The sequence below is a fragment of the Fukomys damarensis genome, unplaced genomic scaffold (genome assembly GCF_012274545.1).
Source record: "Fukomys damarensis isolate Sample0158 unplaced genomic scaffold, DMR_v1.0_HiC HiC_scaffold_3, whole genome shotgun sequence".
In the NCBI taxonomy this organism is placed as follows: Eukaryota; Metazoa; Chordata; class Mammalia; order Rodentia; family Bathyergidae; genus Fukomys; species Fukomys damarensis.
In genome coordinates, this window is record NW_022900915.1 from 45640200 (window position 1) to 45658569 (window position 18370).

Consider the following 18370-nt stretch of genomic DNA (forward strand, 5'->3'; position numbering starts at 1 on the left):
GTGAGCAAATTCTGGATCCTTTATGCCTAAAATCATAAGCCTGACTCAATAAACATAAACCCCCAAGTGCATAATGTAGGAAAGGAAAGTTGTTATCATTTTTGGAGGACTCAATGAAGTGGAACAGCATTGTAAGTTTTAATCAGGATGCTGTTGACTCTTTTCTCATGGGCCTTCTTTTAAAATTCCAAATTTCTAAATGTGGGTTAAAGGCAAAATGTGTAGTTAATACATAAATAAAAATGTAACTGAAGATATTAACTTTTCTTATGATAAAACTGTCTTACTCAATTTTAATGTCATTATTTTGTTTTCGAAGTATGAATATATAATGTGGGGAACTTAAATTGAGAGTCTCCATGGAACCTTTTCTCTAAAAATTTTCTGTACTTAGTACATGTGATTTTTATTCAATTTATTGGTACATTGTAGGTGTACATTATGATCACATTTATCTAGAATTTGTACCCATAGAGGATACGTTTTAGTTCTGGGTTTTTTTTTCCCATTCCCTCTCCCTCCCTTTTTACAAAAACAGTGAAATGAACGGGACAGACGTGTAAATACCAAAGTGTCCTTCTTGTGTGAGAAACAGAAAGTGTAAATGAGGACCAAAATGTATAACAGATAATGTGAAATAGGAGGCAAATGCTTGAAGGGGAAGTGGAGGGAAGGGTGGGGAAAGGAAAGAAGGAAAGGAAGATATGAGAAAAGAAGGAAAAATGTAGACCATGCGTGTCACCGTCGTGCTGGGGAGTTGGCACGGGTCCGCCCTGACTGGGGTACGGGGCCTTGTACCGGCCCATGCTCCCTGCTTCCCCATGGCCTCATCCTCACCTCACCCTTGGACCCCTGGGCTCCTTCCCATCTGCACGAGAGCCATCCCGTCTCCTCTGTCCATCCTTTGTGTTTCTCTTAGTTTGTACTTTGCTGCACTCAGATGAGACATACCATATGGCATTCTAGTTTGCGTGTCTGATTGATTTCACTCAACATTACATTTTCCAGGGGCAGCCATTTTCCTGCAAATGTCTCAAATTTGTCCTTTATACACAGGATGTATTCTATATACAGAGAATCTTGAACATTTGAGATCACAATTAGAGTGAGATATTTTATTTTAATGATTTTCACTCAGTTATTAAAATGGTTAGTGATATCAAAATCTTTCATAATATTGTAGTAAATTTCATCCTATATTTATGGTGATTATTATGAAGCTTTATTACCTCCCATCTGATGATGTATGAGGATAAAAATACCTTCTAGAAGACTCAGTGATTCTCAATATTTTTCAAGAACAAGAGGTATCAGAAAATAGTTTCATTCCTTCTGTGTAAATAAATCATTAAGCATAATTTGCATTATTTATACTATATATTTTAGCTAAGCAAAGGTGTTGTTGTTATGTAGTTCCTATTAGGCAAAATAAAGAAAAAAGGGGAACTTCATAGAGACTGCTGCATAGTTTTAAAAATAATTTTCATTTTGAATTTTCTGACAAGTACATGTTATATTGAAAAAGATATTAGCTTTCACAGGGATAGAAGATAGTTACAGAAGTATTGCTATGCTGACCTTCAGTTAAAGTCTTTTAGAAAGTCTCACTGCAATTATGTAAGTTATGAAGTTGCCTAAAACCACCATTAGTACAGCAAGCAGAAATACATAAAGCCTACCTGTGTAGGAAATATAATTTTGAACATTTTTGTTTCCTTCTTAGGAAATATGGTTACATGTGTATAGTTTACAAGGAAAAGTAATTGACTTTACAGGAGAATACATGTTTTTAGACACTGCTAATCAAGTCTATATTTTCCAGATGAATTTATTTTATTAAATTATGCTCTTTCTAATAAAGAATGTTTATGTTTATGTTTAAAAGATCATGGTTTGGAAGTTGTAGAAGCCTTCCTAAGTTGAGTTTTTCTGAATATGAGATATGACTTGGAAATATAGTGAATGTTTAAACTTTAAAAAATGTTTTACAGTGTCAGAGACCTGGTTCTGATCTCATGTTTGGTGCTAAGGCAGGAGCCTGAGTCAAACAACAACACCTGAAGGACAGAACGAGACAGAACAACCAGGGAGCTAGGATGACCAATGCTGGTGCAGTCAGCAGGGCTCTGGCCGTCTAAGCCACTGATTTTTTTGGGTGATTGACTGGAGTAAAGGCCAGCTGTGTGCAAAAGGAGAACCATCTGTGAAGGTGCAGCCATGCAGTTAGTATGGAAATAAAGCAAACAAGACTTGGAAAGACAAAGCATTGTCAAATTAGGAACACGATGGACATAATATGGGGTGCAATGAGAGCCATGTCCTTCTACTGAAGAGGGTTTAGTCAGGAGAGTGGAACTTGAGTGTGAGTCACTTGACCTTAGCATGTAGGCTTTGGCGGGCTGGACTCACTTCTTAAAAGAAGCCCAATGTGGAGTTAATTCTTGGCAGCCTGCTCCGGGCATAATCAGTGCTGCAGTCCCCACTGGACAGTAAGGCACATTGCCATTAATCTTCCTAAGTCCCCCATCCCCCGTTTCAGCTCCTAACAGCCCATTCTATTTGCCACTTCCTGCCGCAGCTCTCGAAGTCCACTTTTGTGAGTATTCTTAGTTGTTCTGTCGTGTGCTGCTTCAAAATCTTTACCTTGCCTGGTCCTCTTCACTTTGGGAAGAGCCAGACGTCGCATGGTGCTGGATCCAGGAAACAAGGTGGGTGAGGATCCAGCGTCACACTTTCTGTGCCTGCCTGTGCTTGGGACGGCACTGGGCAGCCGCGCTCACTGTATTTCTCATTGCACCTCATAGAGACATGGCAGCATTGCTTCAGGAAGGAGCCAGGGCCACGGGGTGAGTGCAGTTTAGCAGAGGGGCAGAATGTGGAGTTCAACTCATGGCAATGTGCAAATTTTAAAACTTAGACCATCACTGTGTATTTTGGTTTCTCAATGTAGAAATATTTCATCCCAGCAGATGTTCACCATTCATTCTTTCCCTGTTACTTAACTACCTTTCTTATGGGTCAGTAAATTTCCAATATTACTACAGTTTATATATAAAGGAACAATCAGTAGCATCCACTTTCAAGGTATCAGTATTGAGACAGTACACAAACTGAAAATAGTGAAAAATGTAAAACAGAAGGACACAGGTGTGAGATAGGCCTTACCAATTTTCACTGAATTATGAAATCCCAAACTAAGCTAAAGGGAAAACAAAAGTTTTAAGAAAGTGGACTTTCAATATCTCTTTAGCTCCATGGAAGGTTTTCTACTGACAAGAAACCAAAGAAGAATATTTTAGGAAATACCATTGTAACCAGGTATGGTGGCCAACACCTGTAATCCCAGCACCATGGGAAACTACGGCAGGGGAAGCACAAGTTCATTTCCAACCTGGGAAACACAGCACTCAGCAAGATATTGTCTACAAGTTCTACTGCTAGACTGGGGAAGCTGTTCTGTGCAAAGGCCTTGAAGTGCTAAAATATTAAGTGCTGCATTTAAGAGACTTTTTCATATTAATTTTAGAGGCCAGTCTCTAAATAACTGAAAGGCTAATGTAGTCCATCATCAATCACATAGTATTGTTTTCCAGACATTTCTTGGCATGAGGCTCTGCAGTTGGCTCCATAACCTGATTTTCTGGCTTCTTCCCTCCAGAAAGACCAGGGTGAAGAGCAGATGGACGTCTACAATGGCACCACGGTGACTCATTTCATCCTCACCGGGCTCTCTGACCTCCCTGAGGTGCGTTACTCTCTCTTTGTGGCCTTTGCCATCATCTACCAGGTCACCTTGGTGGGAAACGGGTCCATCCTCTTGGCCATCGGGACCGAGGCAAAGCTGCACATACCCATGTACTACTTCCTGGCAAACTTGTCCCTCTTAGACATGTTCTGTTCAACAACAACCGTCCCCAAGATGCTGCACAACCTCCTGACTGAGGACCACAGCATTTCCTTTGTTGGGTGTGCTCTGCAGCTGTATTTCCTGGTGGCTCTGATGGGGACTGAAGTCTTCCTGCTGGCTGTCATGGCTTATGACCGGTACGTGGCCATCTGCTTCCCCCTTCGCTACTCTGTCATCATAACCAAGGCTCGCTGCGCCCAGCTGGCATCTGGGACCTGGGCAGCCGGGTTCCTTAATTCTGTTATTCACACGGTGTCCACCTTCAGCCTGTCCTTCTGCAGGTCCAATCTGGTCAACCAGTACTACTGTGACATCCCACAGATTGTGGCCTTGTCTTGCTCATCCACCTACGTGGCAGAAATTCTTGCTTTAGTGATAGGAGGAGTCTTTGGGACCAGCGCATTCCTGACCACCTTGGTCTCCTACGTCTACATCATCTCCACCATCCTGAAGATCCAGTCTGCAGAGGGGAAGCGCAAGGCCTTCTCCACGTGCACCTCCCACCTCCTGGTGGTCTGTCTGTTCTATGGCACAGCCATCTTCACCTACATCCGGCCGCTCCTCCAGCCGACACTCCCCTGCCAGGGACAGACTCATCTCCATGCTCTATGGGGTCATCACCCCGATGCTCAACCCGGTCATCTACAGCCTGAGGAACACGGAGGTGAAGGGAGCACTTGCAAGGGTTTTGTGTGGGCGATGCTCACAGCAAGCACAGAATTGAAACAGACCGGCTCAGTACTCTTCTTAGAACGAATTCATTGGAACAATCCATAGAATAATTTCCTTGTCACATAAATACATATTTAAGCATACACAAATTTGCAGCCATACATAGAACTATTGATGTTTATTTTGTATATTTCTAAACCTTGGAACTAAAGCCTGTCATCAAAAAGTGGACATCTCTGAGAGTTGAAGAGGTCTGTGAGTGATCGTGCGGTATAAGAGGTGTGCCTGGACCTACAGTGAGTCAGTTCATGTCAGTGTCACACACAGGCCCATGCTTGCCTCTGCCTCTAGTGTATTTGTGATACATGTTTCCCAGTCTTATCCAGCCATCTGCCACAGATATTCCTGGTGCTTTCTTTGTCTTTGTTGCTCAGCACATATACTCATGAGATTCCTTATGTTTTCATTTAATTTTCCCACTTTCCAGTTTTGCTTCTGTTATATTTCACCACCTCTCTGCTTTCTGAGGTGCTCACATCCAGTGCCAGACTGCCTGCCTTTCCCTGTAAGGAGAGCTTTTTGTCTGGGGCCTCAGACTTAGACATTTAGCTCGGTCACCTCACTTGTTGTCTTCTCAGCCTAAAGATGTTCAAAATGCAGCTACCACTTTCTGCCCCACAAGCACTCCTTCTTATCACAGTGATACCAGTTCTCAGCCTGTTCTCAGGTAATAAGATTAAAATCTGTGGCTCTAAATAGCTTTGCTTGAGGTCTCTGTTATTCCACTGAGTGTAACCAGAAAGCTCGAGTTTGTGAGAAATAACAGTATTTTATTTCCAGACTTCTGCTCGTGTACATAACACACAAATACTTAACATTCCCTGCATCCTTTTCCCTATCTCCGAACATTGTGACTCTGCTCAAACTGTAGCTGCAATCTGGGGATCCCGGTTAGCATGCAACCACTGCTGTATTTCTGGTTCTTGGTTTGCTCTCTGCAACTCACTACCTCCTGTCCTCCATTTATTTGTGTTTCTTTTCTTTTTTTTTTTTTTGCCTATATTCAATTAGTGAAGCAGTCACATCATTCATTAAGTGTTTTCACACTATTTCATGACGTGTTCTTTCTCTGTTGAACTGTCATCACTCTCATCTACTTTGACAGCCTGACCCCATGCTCCCGGGACTTGGGCATGATAAGCACTTTGACCTCTGACCCCATGGTATCGATTACATTTTGTAGGACTCAGAATTGTTCCTCTCTGTGCTCACTTTGATCCTGGTAGTTGTGGGTTCACTGTCTGCTGCTAACTTTAGATGAAGAAATGAAATCTCTACAACCTTGGTGAATAAAATGAAGTATAACATGACATAATTGTCAGTTTGACATTTTGATGCATTTATTTATTCTCAATAGCAGTATAAAAGAATCAGATTTTCACTGCTTAAAATAATCCATGGCATTTGTTAAATGCAATACCTTGTAAAATTAAATAATATCTTAAAAACAGAAGCAATTAATCAATTTAGGTATCAGACACTCAAATATTTATTTACTATTTCATCACTCAATTGACCATCACATTGAATTTACATTATGTGCTTAATACACAAACCACTCTTTTATCTCATTTTTCTCTTGCTTTGGGGAGATGAGGTTGGATGGTCTATTGCTCATCAGGCTGTGATGATGTATATTTTTCTACTTCACAGCATGTGAATTTGATTCCTTTAATAAGAGAACTAGGAAATTGAGCAGTTTAAAGTGCATATTTTCAAAGCAGCCATATCTCTATCATTAGTCTAAAAGATATGCAGTTTACTTGTAAAATTCCTGAAAAGAAAAATTATATCACTACCAACAACTTCCCCATCTGAATAAGGTAACTAATCAAAACCTAATTTGTTTGAATCACCTAAGTAAGACTTACTTAAGGAAACATTAATTATTCCTCCTGACCCATTCCTTTACAACAAGTTGGAATCTTCACCAAATTCATCATTTTTGGATGGCTAAGACTTGGCTCCTGGAAATCTATTGAGTGGCTAGAGGTGGTCACAATTTAGGACCTGCTGGAATAAACAATTGAACAAACTTGTAGTCTAAAATAACCTGCATGTTTTGATGTTGTTGTTGTTGTTGTTATTGTTGTTATTGTTTTGAGACAGGGTCTCGCTATGTAGTTGAGACTGACCTGGAACTCACTATGTAGCCCAGGCTGGTCTAGAACTCACAGCAATCCTCCTGCCTCAGCCCATAGAGGCCCCACAGTGTAGGGTCTGGGTCACCTCTGTGGTTCCATTCTTGTGCTGCACAGGTGAGTCACTGAGGTACACTGGTACTGAGACAAGGCCCTTCCTATGAATCTGAGACAGCCAGCACATAATGAAAGATTGCATCACTGGGTCCTATGCTGGAAATCACTGGGAAATTCAGGTTCATCAGTTCAGCCTGCACCATCCTTCAGCTTTAGAACTCCGTCCTTGTCATGTTGCTGGTCACATCTTTCTCCAGCCAGTTCGTAGAGACCAGTGGCATCATCAGTGTGAGCCCTCCACGTGCCTCCCAGCTATGCTGAGGTCTTCGCAGGCAATGCTGAGGGGGTGTTAGGTAAGCAACTGGTCCTACCAGGTGGCCTCACTCACGGCAGGTCTGCCCTGGTTGCTGACTCACATCTTCTCTCCCTGGGCCAGACAGGCACACAGGGCCCTGAGCCCAGTAAGAAAAGATTTGGGATCATTTGATCTTTACCCTGTGAAGGCAAATTTGGCTGAATATATGCAAATCAATAAATGGGTTACACCAGATTAGTAGGAGGAAGGACACATTGTTAATAGATAAGCTCAAGATTAATAAAATCATTTGCCAAAATCCAACAATCTTTCTTGATAAAACCCCCTTTCTTGTCAACATAATCCTGGAAATTCTAGCAGAACAATTAGGCAAAAGGAATAAAAGCCACACAAATGAAAATTACAAGAAGTGTGTGAAAGGAAGGGCAGAGAAATGGGAAAAATCAGAACCAAGGCATATCATGTAAAGGTACAAATTCCCAATGAGGAATGTCATCATATTATGCACCGAAAATGTACTGATAAATTTTATTAAAAAAAGCAGCATATGATAATTAATGGATTGTGTCAACTTGAGTAAGAAACCCCCAACGAACTGGATCTGCCTATTTATCTGCATAGCTAAAAGGGTTTACTGGAGACAGAAGGCCCACCCAGGGTGAAAGAGGTACCAAGCAATAGGCTTGCTGTCTGAGTGAAATTCAAGGGAATTCAGTTTTCACCTTCACCTTGGAAGTCATCTCCTGGCTTCCAGCACAGTCCCTTCAACCTCCTGATAGGGACATGCACAGGACATGATAGTGAGCTCCAGGCTTTTGACTGGATCCTTAGGTTCTCCAGAAGGTAGGCAGCCCCTCTGTGCTGTTCCATACCTGACTCTGTGGGTGGTCATTGTAAGCCAACCTTGTAATTCTTATGTAATTCTTGTGTATCTTGCATTAAATATTCTTCTCTAGTAAGCACTAATACAAGGAGAAATTGTCTTTGCTTTCTGATTACAAGGTCTTACAATTATGAAAATAAATTATTTCTAAAAACTACTTCTGTTAAAAGTGATAAATTCTGTATCACCAAGAGAGTAATCACAGCATGGTGCTGACACAAAGATACATGCACAACAGAGGAAAAGTCCCAAGAGCAAACAGTGTACTTAGATCAACTGTTGCTCATGAAAGTGCCAAGAACACATAATGGAGAAAGGACAGTCTCATCAAGATTAATTGGGAAGCTAAACTATCATAGAGAAAAAGGATATATATCTTCAAGGCTGTAGAAAAAGGAGAGCTCTTCTGCACTACTGATGAGAGCATAAATTAACAGTCATAGCAGAAGACAAAATGGATACTCCCCAGAAAACCAAACTACCAAACTCAGAGTTACCCAGTGACCCAGTAACCCCACTTCTGGGTGTTAGTTTATTGAGATGGAATCAGCACACTGAATGCAGGTGCACCCTACATTCCTGGTGGTGTTGCTCACACTAGCTGAGATGTGATGTGCATCAACCTCTGTGTCCGCCACTGACAAAGGAAGACAGTGTAATGTGAACACAGCATGGGTTGCTGCGCAGCCCAGAGAAGAAGGAAATCCTGTCCTCTGTGACATTGTGGATAAACTCGAGGACATCATACTAAGAAACAGCCTAGGCACAGGAAGAAGATCCACATGATTTCATCTGCATGTGGGTCTAAAAAGATCAAACACTTTTTCATATATTTATTTGATGTTTGTACTTCTTTATCTGAGAAGCACATATTCATCTCATATGCCCATTTTTGGATTGGGTCTTTAAATTTGGGGGGGTGTCTTTATATTTTCTAGATATTAATTTGAAGAACAGCTAGCTAATTTTTTACCACATTATGGATTATCTCATTACTCTGTTGGTGATTTCCTTTGCTGTGTAAAAGCTTTTTAATAAGAGGAGATTCCAGTTATGGATTATTTTGTACTATTTCCCATATGATCAGACTGTCTTTATTAATTCTTTGCACCCATGTGTTCAAGGTTTTTACCTATTCCCTTTTTCATCAGGTTTAGTGTTCCTGTTTGAATATTTAGATCTTTAATGCATGGTGAGAGACATGGGTCTACCTTTAGTCTTCAGTATGAGGAAAGTCAGCTTTTCCATTTATTAAAGTGGTAGCTTTCTTCCAGTGAAAGCGTTTGGCCCCTTTGGCCTAGATAAGGTGGCTGAGGGGTTTGGGATTATTTATGCTTCTTCTAATCTGTTCCAAGGATCCTCACCATCAACGAGAAATGCAAATTAAAACAGGGCTGAGAATCCATGTCACTCCAGAAAGAACAGCTAGGATCAAGAAATCAAACAATAACAAATGCTGGCAGAGTTGTGGGGAAAAAGAAATCTTTCTCCACTGATGGTAAGAGCGTAGACTGGTGTAACCACTGTGGAAATCACTGTGAAGAGACCACAAAATACTAGGATTAGAGATCTGGACATCTTTCTGAAGGAGTTGACAGCACCATACCACAGTGATAGATGTGCATCCCTGTTTATAGTGACACGGTTTTAATAGCCAAATCTTGGAAAGAGCCAAAATTCCCATCAACTGATGGATGGATAAGGAAGATGTGGTTCTTTTGCATGATGGAGTACTACTAAGCCATAAAGAATGATAAACCTAAGACATTTCTAAGCAAATGGATGCACCTTGTGACAATAAATTTAAGTGAAATAGATCAGACACAGATGTATAAATATCGAACTGTCTCTCTAGAATGAGAAACTGAAAGTAAAAATGAGGAACAAAATGTATAATAGGTATTGTAAAATAGGAAGAAACTGTTCCAAAGGAAAGAGGAACTAAGAGGGTAGAGGAAGGAAGGGTAAAAGTAAAAAAAAACTGAAAATGGAAAGATAAAATGGAAACCAAACTTTGTAAATAAAGCAGGGAACAGAAGTTGGAAGGAGGGGAGGGGAGTGGGAATAAAAAAGGAATCAAGATACATCAGGTACAGGTACAAATTCCCTGTGATGAGTGTCATCATTATGTATGTCTAAATTGCACCAATAAAACTAATCAAAAAGATCCAATGCATAGGAGAGAGTAGAAGCAGTAACAGAGTTAATAATGGAGTAGTCTTTAGGCATTGTTTCAGGCACAATTCACACACATTTAAATGAACAAAACTTAATTGCATCCAATAACATCCAGTAGTAACACAAAAATAAGCGTAATTTATTGAACAATAAATGAAATATGGAAACTAAAGCCCAATTAGTGAATTTTTTAAAGTCTAATTTAAAGTTTTTTAGACTTCAGCATAAGACATGCATGCTTTTGTAACATCAGTGATTGGTCATCTGAAAAATACTGACTCACACAGAGAAACCACTCTCCCAAACATAGAAAGCTTGTCAAAGGATTTTCTATAATAAATCCAAAATATTAATTTTATAATCAGAAGAGAACTTGAAAATATATTGATTGTCTAGTGATGATGTATGAAATATTTTAATGCTTCCATATTTAGTGACTGTCTATTACACAAAATTTAGTTATTAAGAACTCTGTTGGAAATCTAGTCTCAGTTGTTTGGCCAAGAATCCTCACTAATTACAGCCTGGAGGGAACATGGTCTCCTTGGAGCTGGGATCTCCAGGTCCCCAGAGCTCCTCAGAAGTGTGACCCCCACCTGTCCTTGGTGAATACAGCGGGATCTCAGGTATTTCAGAAGCAGGGCTGCATGCATGGTCCACCCTGGGAGTCTCACTGAAAAATCAGTTTGCATTTTATTCACCAAAGAAAGATGCAGGAGCAAGGATCTCATCAGGCCCCCTAATGTACAAAAATAATATTCCTGTAGAAAAATCTGACTCATCACTGCTCAGGTGAGTTTTTACATATTAATACCTTTATTTCTATTAACATTAGAACTGCATAAGTCATATATAAGCAGCTATAAAATACTTTAAATTTTTAAGCCATTGATGGTTTTAGTTCCTTATTATCTTGTGTCCTTGAAGAAGAGACAGATTATTCCAGATTCTAAAGTTCATTTTAGGCAAGTAGTTCTCAAATGCTCTCCAAAGTTCCATGTTTCATATTTGGTCCAGGTCAGAGGAAAAATTATAGTGATTGGTTATTACCTTGAAATAGAACATCAGTCCATGCAAATTCAATATTTTCTTGATCTGGGGTTAAAAGGACAACAAAGAAATCTATAAGTAAATGAAATACATGGGGATATCGTGCAAATCAAATCACAAATAGTCTTTAAATTGAAAAGGAATATTGAGAGATCTTGTATTGTAACGATGGGCAATTTTTAATAATAGCTTCATTTTTAAGATATTTAATAATGTTAATTATTTAGATATATTTTTATCTATCACTTATTCATTAATTCATGGATAATTAGTATTCACAATCATTCTGTTGTACATATTTTTAATTGTGAGCTAAATGATTTCAAAATATTTTTGAGAAAATGAAGGCGATTTTAAAGAAACAACCCTTGGAGTTTTTCTAACCACAGGATCATTATGCTTGTGGAGAATAGAAATGAATTTAGCAATTATTATATGTAATAAGAAAATATGGAGAATGTGAAGGAGGCTTTTATAGCCCATATCTGTTATTTTGATAATGGAAAGTTAGAGAAGGTATAAGTGTGTTTTGTAGGAGTAATGGACCAGATGTTAATAGTATAGACTTTATCAGTTAATACTGATTTCTATAGTAACTTTCTGTGCCTAAAAGATTTTCTCCTCATGTACAGAAATAAAGCATATAGAAGTAAACACATTTTATAGAGAAATCAAATCATATGAATATTCTGGAAATAACTGGAAATAAACATGAATATGTGCCTAATCAATTATTATTATTCATGAAAGGAAAGAAAAAATTATAAAGGTTATTGAAATGTCAAATTACACCTATAGTATTAACAAATATATAGATGCTAACAGAATATATATCATATTTCAATTTTATTTCTCAGCAATGAAAAATAAATTAATACTGAGATGAATCATCTATATAACTAATTTTAGTGCTGAATAGATAATCTCTATACAGTTACTTATGATTTGGAAGGCTTAAAAACAAGCGTAAGCTAATTAAATTCACAATAATGATTAAGAATGAGGAGATTTTAGTAAAATCTTGAAAGCAAGTGGAGGGAAGGTCAGGAGAGAAATTTGGCAGTTAAACACCTACTAGAATCCATGCATAGCAGAAGGTTGCATTCTGGAGGAGTACTTCAAGAAGTTTTGTTGCTGTTGCTGTTGTTCTTATTAGTTTTTGATTAAAACATGCAGACAAAAAAGGACAAGCTGGGAACAGTCCACACATCGACATCAGGAAAAGAGAAATCTATGACCTGAATCAAATATCACAGATGATGATGCAAAGAGGAAACAGAGTGCTCACACACAGCCCTCTTGAAAGCACCAGAAGAGGAGACTGGTGTGGGTGACCAGCTTGGTGTCGTTCTCAGACGCTGCATGTAGAATCTAACTGGATGTCTATCAGCAGTTTGGCAAAGGAAAGAGAAATGTGCACATTACTGCATTTCAGGACACTTTGTTTCATACATTTATTAGACCATGATTTCCTGATTAGAAGCCATGCTGTAGTTTTAGTGAATTCTCCACAATTGGCTTATAGCATCCTCTGCTTTCTGTAACCTCTGACTCTGCAGAGACCACAGCAGGTGGGCAGACATGGACAACCTCACTGTCTTCACAGAATTCCTTCTCATGGATGTCACAGGCTCCCGGGAGCTCCAGGTCCTGCAAGGTGTGCTGTTCTTAGTGATTTATCTGGGAGCACTGACAGGGAATCTTATGACTGTCACTGTCATCGTGACAGACACACGTCTGCACTCTCCCATGTACTTCTTTATCAGCAGTGTTGCCCTCCTAGATCTTAGCAGCATCTCAATTGTTGTTCCAAAAGCTATAATAAATTCAATGATAGGCAGGAAGACCATATCCCTGACGCAATGTGCAGCACAGATTTTCTTATACACACTTTTTGCAGCTGTGGAATTTGCCCTCCTGGTGGTCATGTCCTATGACCGCTATGTGGCCATTTGCCACCCTCTGCACTACGGGCTCATCATCACCCCGAGTCTGTGCTCCCAGGCCACAGCCGGCTCCTGGGCCTCTGGTCTGGTCTACTCTGCTGTCCACACAGGGGCTCTGTTCAGGCTTCCCTTCACCAAGACCAATGTGATCCAGCAATATTTCTGTGATATTCCACAAATTCTGAGGATTTCTTCTTCAGATGTTCAGTTTTCTGAATTTGTAATCCTTGCTTTCAGTGTTTGCACTCTTTTATTATGTTTAGTATTTATGTTCATGTCGTATATTAATATATTTTTAACTGTGCTTAAGATCCATTCATTAGAAGCCTGTAACAAAGCCATATCCACCTGTACCCCGCAGTTGTCTATTCTCCTTTTGTTTCTCATCTCTGGGTCAGTGGCTGCCTTAGGTCCCATCGCAAAGAAACCATCCCTTAAGAACCTGCTGATCGCCATGTTCTACACCATGGTGCCCCCATTCGTGAACCCCATCATCTACTGTCTGCGCAACAGGGAGATCAATGCTGCCCTGGGAAGAATGTTCAACAGATTCTCTGAGTTCCTTTTCAAGGATTTTTTTTTTTTTACTAAAGCATGAATGTTAATGTTAAAGTGAATTAATTTACTTCCTTTACATTCTTACATTACATTCTACACATGTGAATTATCTATTTTCACTGTCTTTATATATTTTCTTGTCTTTAATTTTCTGATGAAGTATTATTTTCCCTGCTGGGTGTTTTGTACCTGTTGTATATTTCATACCCCTTTCTTGAAACACCAGAACCTGGGCTACATTGCCAGTGTTTTGAAAATATTTGGGATCATTTTGAGCTAAGAACAAAGTCAGGCACCCTGAAGAGCAGGATGTGCCTTACATGTTCCACCTTAGCAGACCCCTGTGCTACTGAAAGAACCTCGGGTGCTGGACCTGCCCAACCTGGAGAAGCACACTGAGGGGTCCTGTGAGAGACCCTGCTGTCTGCACTGTGCTCTTTGCACTCTCTCTTCCACTCAGGCTGGGATGAGAGGCAAGGAGACTAGACAGGGGGACAACATAGGCCTGAGGACGTGATGGGGCGATCAGCATTGAGATTATTTCAGGCCCCTTCTGCTGCATCTGCTAAAATGTTTTTGATTCATTCATTGAAGATTGAAGAACTGATGCTCAAAATATTGCAGTTAGGTAGATTTTGGATTCTTGCTTTGCTCTGCATGAAAAGATGCATCATGCTGATCCACCCACTCAAACCTTGGCTGCAATGAGCTGTCATCCAGAGCTCATGTCCTGGTGAAGGACTGGACGGGGCTCACCCTCCTCTGATGTCTGAGATACCTCAACTTTCAGCGTTTCATCCCTGAGGAGGCTACATCTGTTCTAAGGCTTTATAGTATAGGTGACATTGAAAGCTGTATGTAAAGTGCGAAACTAGATGTGATTTGTACATTTGTAGAAATACTTGCCCCTATCAAGACAACCAACACACCCACATTTCTTTTCAAAGTGTGTCTGTACCTAGCTCATTTGCATAGCTGTTGGACCTCAAGGGAAAGCTGATCTCTAGTTTGTATTTAAAAGGTGCTCTTACAAAGGCATTATGCTAACAATTCTGAATGTAGGAATGTTGGTATGCCAATTACTTTTGCCATAATGATTTCTATTTAAATTTATATTAAGTTTTTCTTTCCAGGTTTATTTTCCTTCAGATTTTTGAATGAACAAGTAGACTGACTTAATTTCCGGGTTAAATTGTAAAATTGTGTCACTCCTGTTTTTTTTGTCTGCCTTCCTAAAAAATATTATTTTTATTAGTGGCTTCATAAAATTCTATATTACCATTTGCTGTTGTGTATTAGGAATGAATTTTCCATCATGAGTTAGACTATTTCAATCACAAAACTCAAATATTTTTTCATGGGAAATTTTTTATTTCTAGAATTTTTTTGTTTTTAATAATTTTATTTGTTAATCAATTCAATTGTTCATGGACAAATAACAATTGTATCTAATTATGTGATACAGTATGATTCTTTTTTTTTTTTATTTCGTGGTACCAGGGATCAAACTAGTGTCCTTGTGCTTGCGTGGCAGGCGGAGGAACCACTGAGATAAATCCCTGGCCCATGAATCTTTACATTTGACAAAATAGATTATTGAAATGAGGCAAATTAAAAATTCCATAATTTAATATTCTTAACAGTTTGGGGTGTGAAACACTTAAAATATGCTTTTTTTCCGCACATGAATAATATGCAATGCATTAGTATTAGAGTTACTCTTTTGTGCAACTGATCACTCTTGTGGCTCGGGTCTAGATGTCCCCCCAAAGCCTCATGCACTCTTAGATAGGGCTTTTCTGAAATGGCTGGATATAGGGCATGTGATTAAGTTGTGTGATGCGAGGATTATGACTGTGTGATTACTAAATTGGTGCACTGATGTGTTAAGCGTAGCTCTGGTGTGGATAATTGGAAAGCCCACCCTCAGTGTGGACGGCACCATCTAAAATTCTGGAAGGGATAAAAGTCAGCCAACTATGGATTGAAACTTCTTCAAACTGGAGCTGAAATAAACTTTTCCTTTTAAAAGTGGTGTTGGATGTTTTGTCTCAGCAATGAGAAAAGTAATGAAGACAATCACCAAACCTTACTCTTTCCATTTCATTTAAATTTGTACACTTTGTCAATATTTTCTAACTCCCCCTCTAGTCCCCTCTGCTAATCCAGTAGCACTAGTTTTACTCTGTAGGTCTATGAATTTAACTTTGTGAGAATAGCATTTAAGTGAATCATGGGTGTGTGTCTTCCCGTGACTGACTCATGCCACAGAACACAGTGTCCTCCAGGTGCAGACTTGTTTTAGTGCTCAATCATATTCCGTGCAGTGTGAATGGCACATTTTCTTGACACTCACTAACACTGTTACTTTTATCGGCACAGTTTTATTGGTGCACTCTAGAAATGCATAATGATCGTGTTCGTCATCTAGGGAATTTTACCTGCACGTGATATATCTCGATTCTTCTTTATTCCCCAATCCCTTCTCCTTTCTTCAACGTTGCAGTCTTCCCTTTCTTATTTACAGAAGTTTTGTTTCCATTTTACCATTCTATTGTTTTTTCTTTTTCCTTCCTTCACTTCTTCTCTCTCCTTCCTTGTTCTTCTTTCCTTCCTATTTCTCAATATCTGTTATAGATTTTGGTCTCTTTTTTTTTGCACCCTTTTAGAGTCTCACACCAGAGAAGGATTGCACTATTTAAACATCTATGTCCAATTTATGTCACTAAAGAGTATGGCCTCAAGGTACATCCTTTACCTAAAAATGTTCTTGATTTTATCCTTCTTATGGCAGAGTAGTATTCTCTTGCATTAAAAAACAAAACAAAACAAAAACAGCCATCTTTATCCATTCTCCCAATGATGGGCATTGTGGCTGCTTTATACATGGGTGTGTACATATCACCGCGGTGTGATTTTTTAATTATTTTCGGAAGTGCTCAAGAAGGGGAATAGCTGGGTCAGATGGAACTGTGTACAAGGGAGGAGAGTACTCTGAGGGGATCAGTGAGAACGGGTCTTTACTGTAATAAACACTTGCAATACCAACATTCACCGAGTTTTCATCCCACCTCATAGACCTCGTAGTAAATGCTGCTGAAGATTTGAGGTAAAATGAACTCTTGCACCTTGTTGGTGAGGATATCATTTAGTTCAGAAATTGTGAAAAATACCTCAGAGCTTCCTTATAAGTAAATAAAGAACTCTTTTTGGATTCCAAAATTCTGCTAAGCACATATTTAAAGGAAGGAAATGAGGAATTTCACTTGCTACCTGTGCTCCAAATCCACTGTAGTACCATTCGGGGAACCCAACAGAGAGACAGTTTCGGTAACCAGATGAGCATACTGATAAAATGTGATTCACGCTCACTGCAATATTACCTGGACTACAACGCCAAGAAATCCTCCTGTGTATAACAACCCAGATGAACCTTGCAAACCGTGAACCTTGCTCATTGAAAGTGGCTGGGCGCAGGCAGGCAATTGCTGCGTGATGCAACGTGTCTGCGGGGCCTGGCGTGGGGACTCGCAGGAAGATGAGAAGAGCGATGGACAGAGACTGAGGGAAGCGGGCTGGAGGTGCCGCAGGAGGCGCACATTTCCCGTCATGCAGGATGAGTGTGTCCTGCTGATGAGTGTGTGACGGTGTGAGTGTAACTGAGTGACCTGTGCTTGAGGCCTGAAGGGAGAGAAGACCGAGACTGTTCCCACTACTACTATCAGTGAAGTGATAGCTTTCGGTGGACGTGGACAAAGAAAGAAGTAAAAATGCCTCATTCTCAGACGCACGGTTTTCTTTGTTTTCTTGTTTGATTCATCATGTATTTTATGAGTACCTGTCCGAAGTACGCAGCAGCTACATTTCTCACGGGCATCCGGTACGTGTCCCTAACCCAGCTTCGTCACTTTCGTCCCTTCCTCCACTCTAACTTTTGTTCCTCTTTCCATTTGGAAAAGCTCTAATTCCATTTTTGTTCATTCCTCTCTTTCTACAAATTCCTTTGTCCTTCTTCTTTCATTTGAAAAAGATCTCTCTACTTCGTATTATCTATCTGTTATTTTCCTCTTTATATTTTGGGTTTCTCACATAAGCAGAGCCATGTGATATTTAAATTTATGTGTCTGATTTAGTTCATGTAATGTTATGCCAGTCAGTAATGAGAAGTGGTCAACATTGCTGGCCATTAGAGAAACGCAAATTAAAATGACACCAAGATTCCATCTCACCCCAGAAACAACGCCTGTAATCAAGAAATAAAATAATCCCAAGAGCTGGTGAGTTCCCAAGGATAAAGGAACCTTTCAACATTGATGGTGGGAAAGTGAACTAGCACAGCTGCTACGGGAATCAGTTTGGAGAGTCCTCAAAAAACTAAAACTAGAAATTCCACTAGGATTTTTGATTGAGAAAATATTATGACAGAAAGCAAACTACTTAAAACATCAGACAGACAGTTGCATAACCAAGAACCAGTATATTACATCAAAAGTGAAAATCTATTGATTATCTATATATCTCCAAGGAAAGTTTGAAAGGCAAAATAAAAACTAGTCAGACACTTAATAATAACACCAATGAAAACCTGAATACTTAAATTCC

General features: G+C 39.6%; 1 pseudogene; it reads left to right on the plus strand.

Annotated features, from left to right (window-relative positions):
* Positions 1–3679: 3679 nt before the first annotated feature.
* On the plus strand, positions 3680–4631 carry LOC104855998 (annotated as a pseudogene).
* Positions 4632–18370: the final 13739 nt, after the last annotated feature.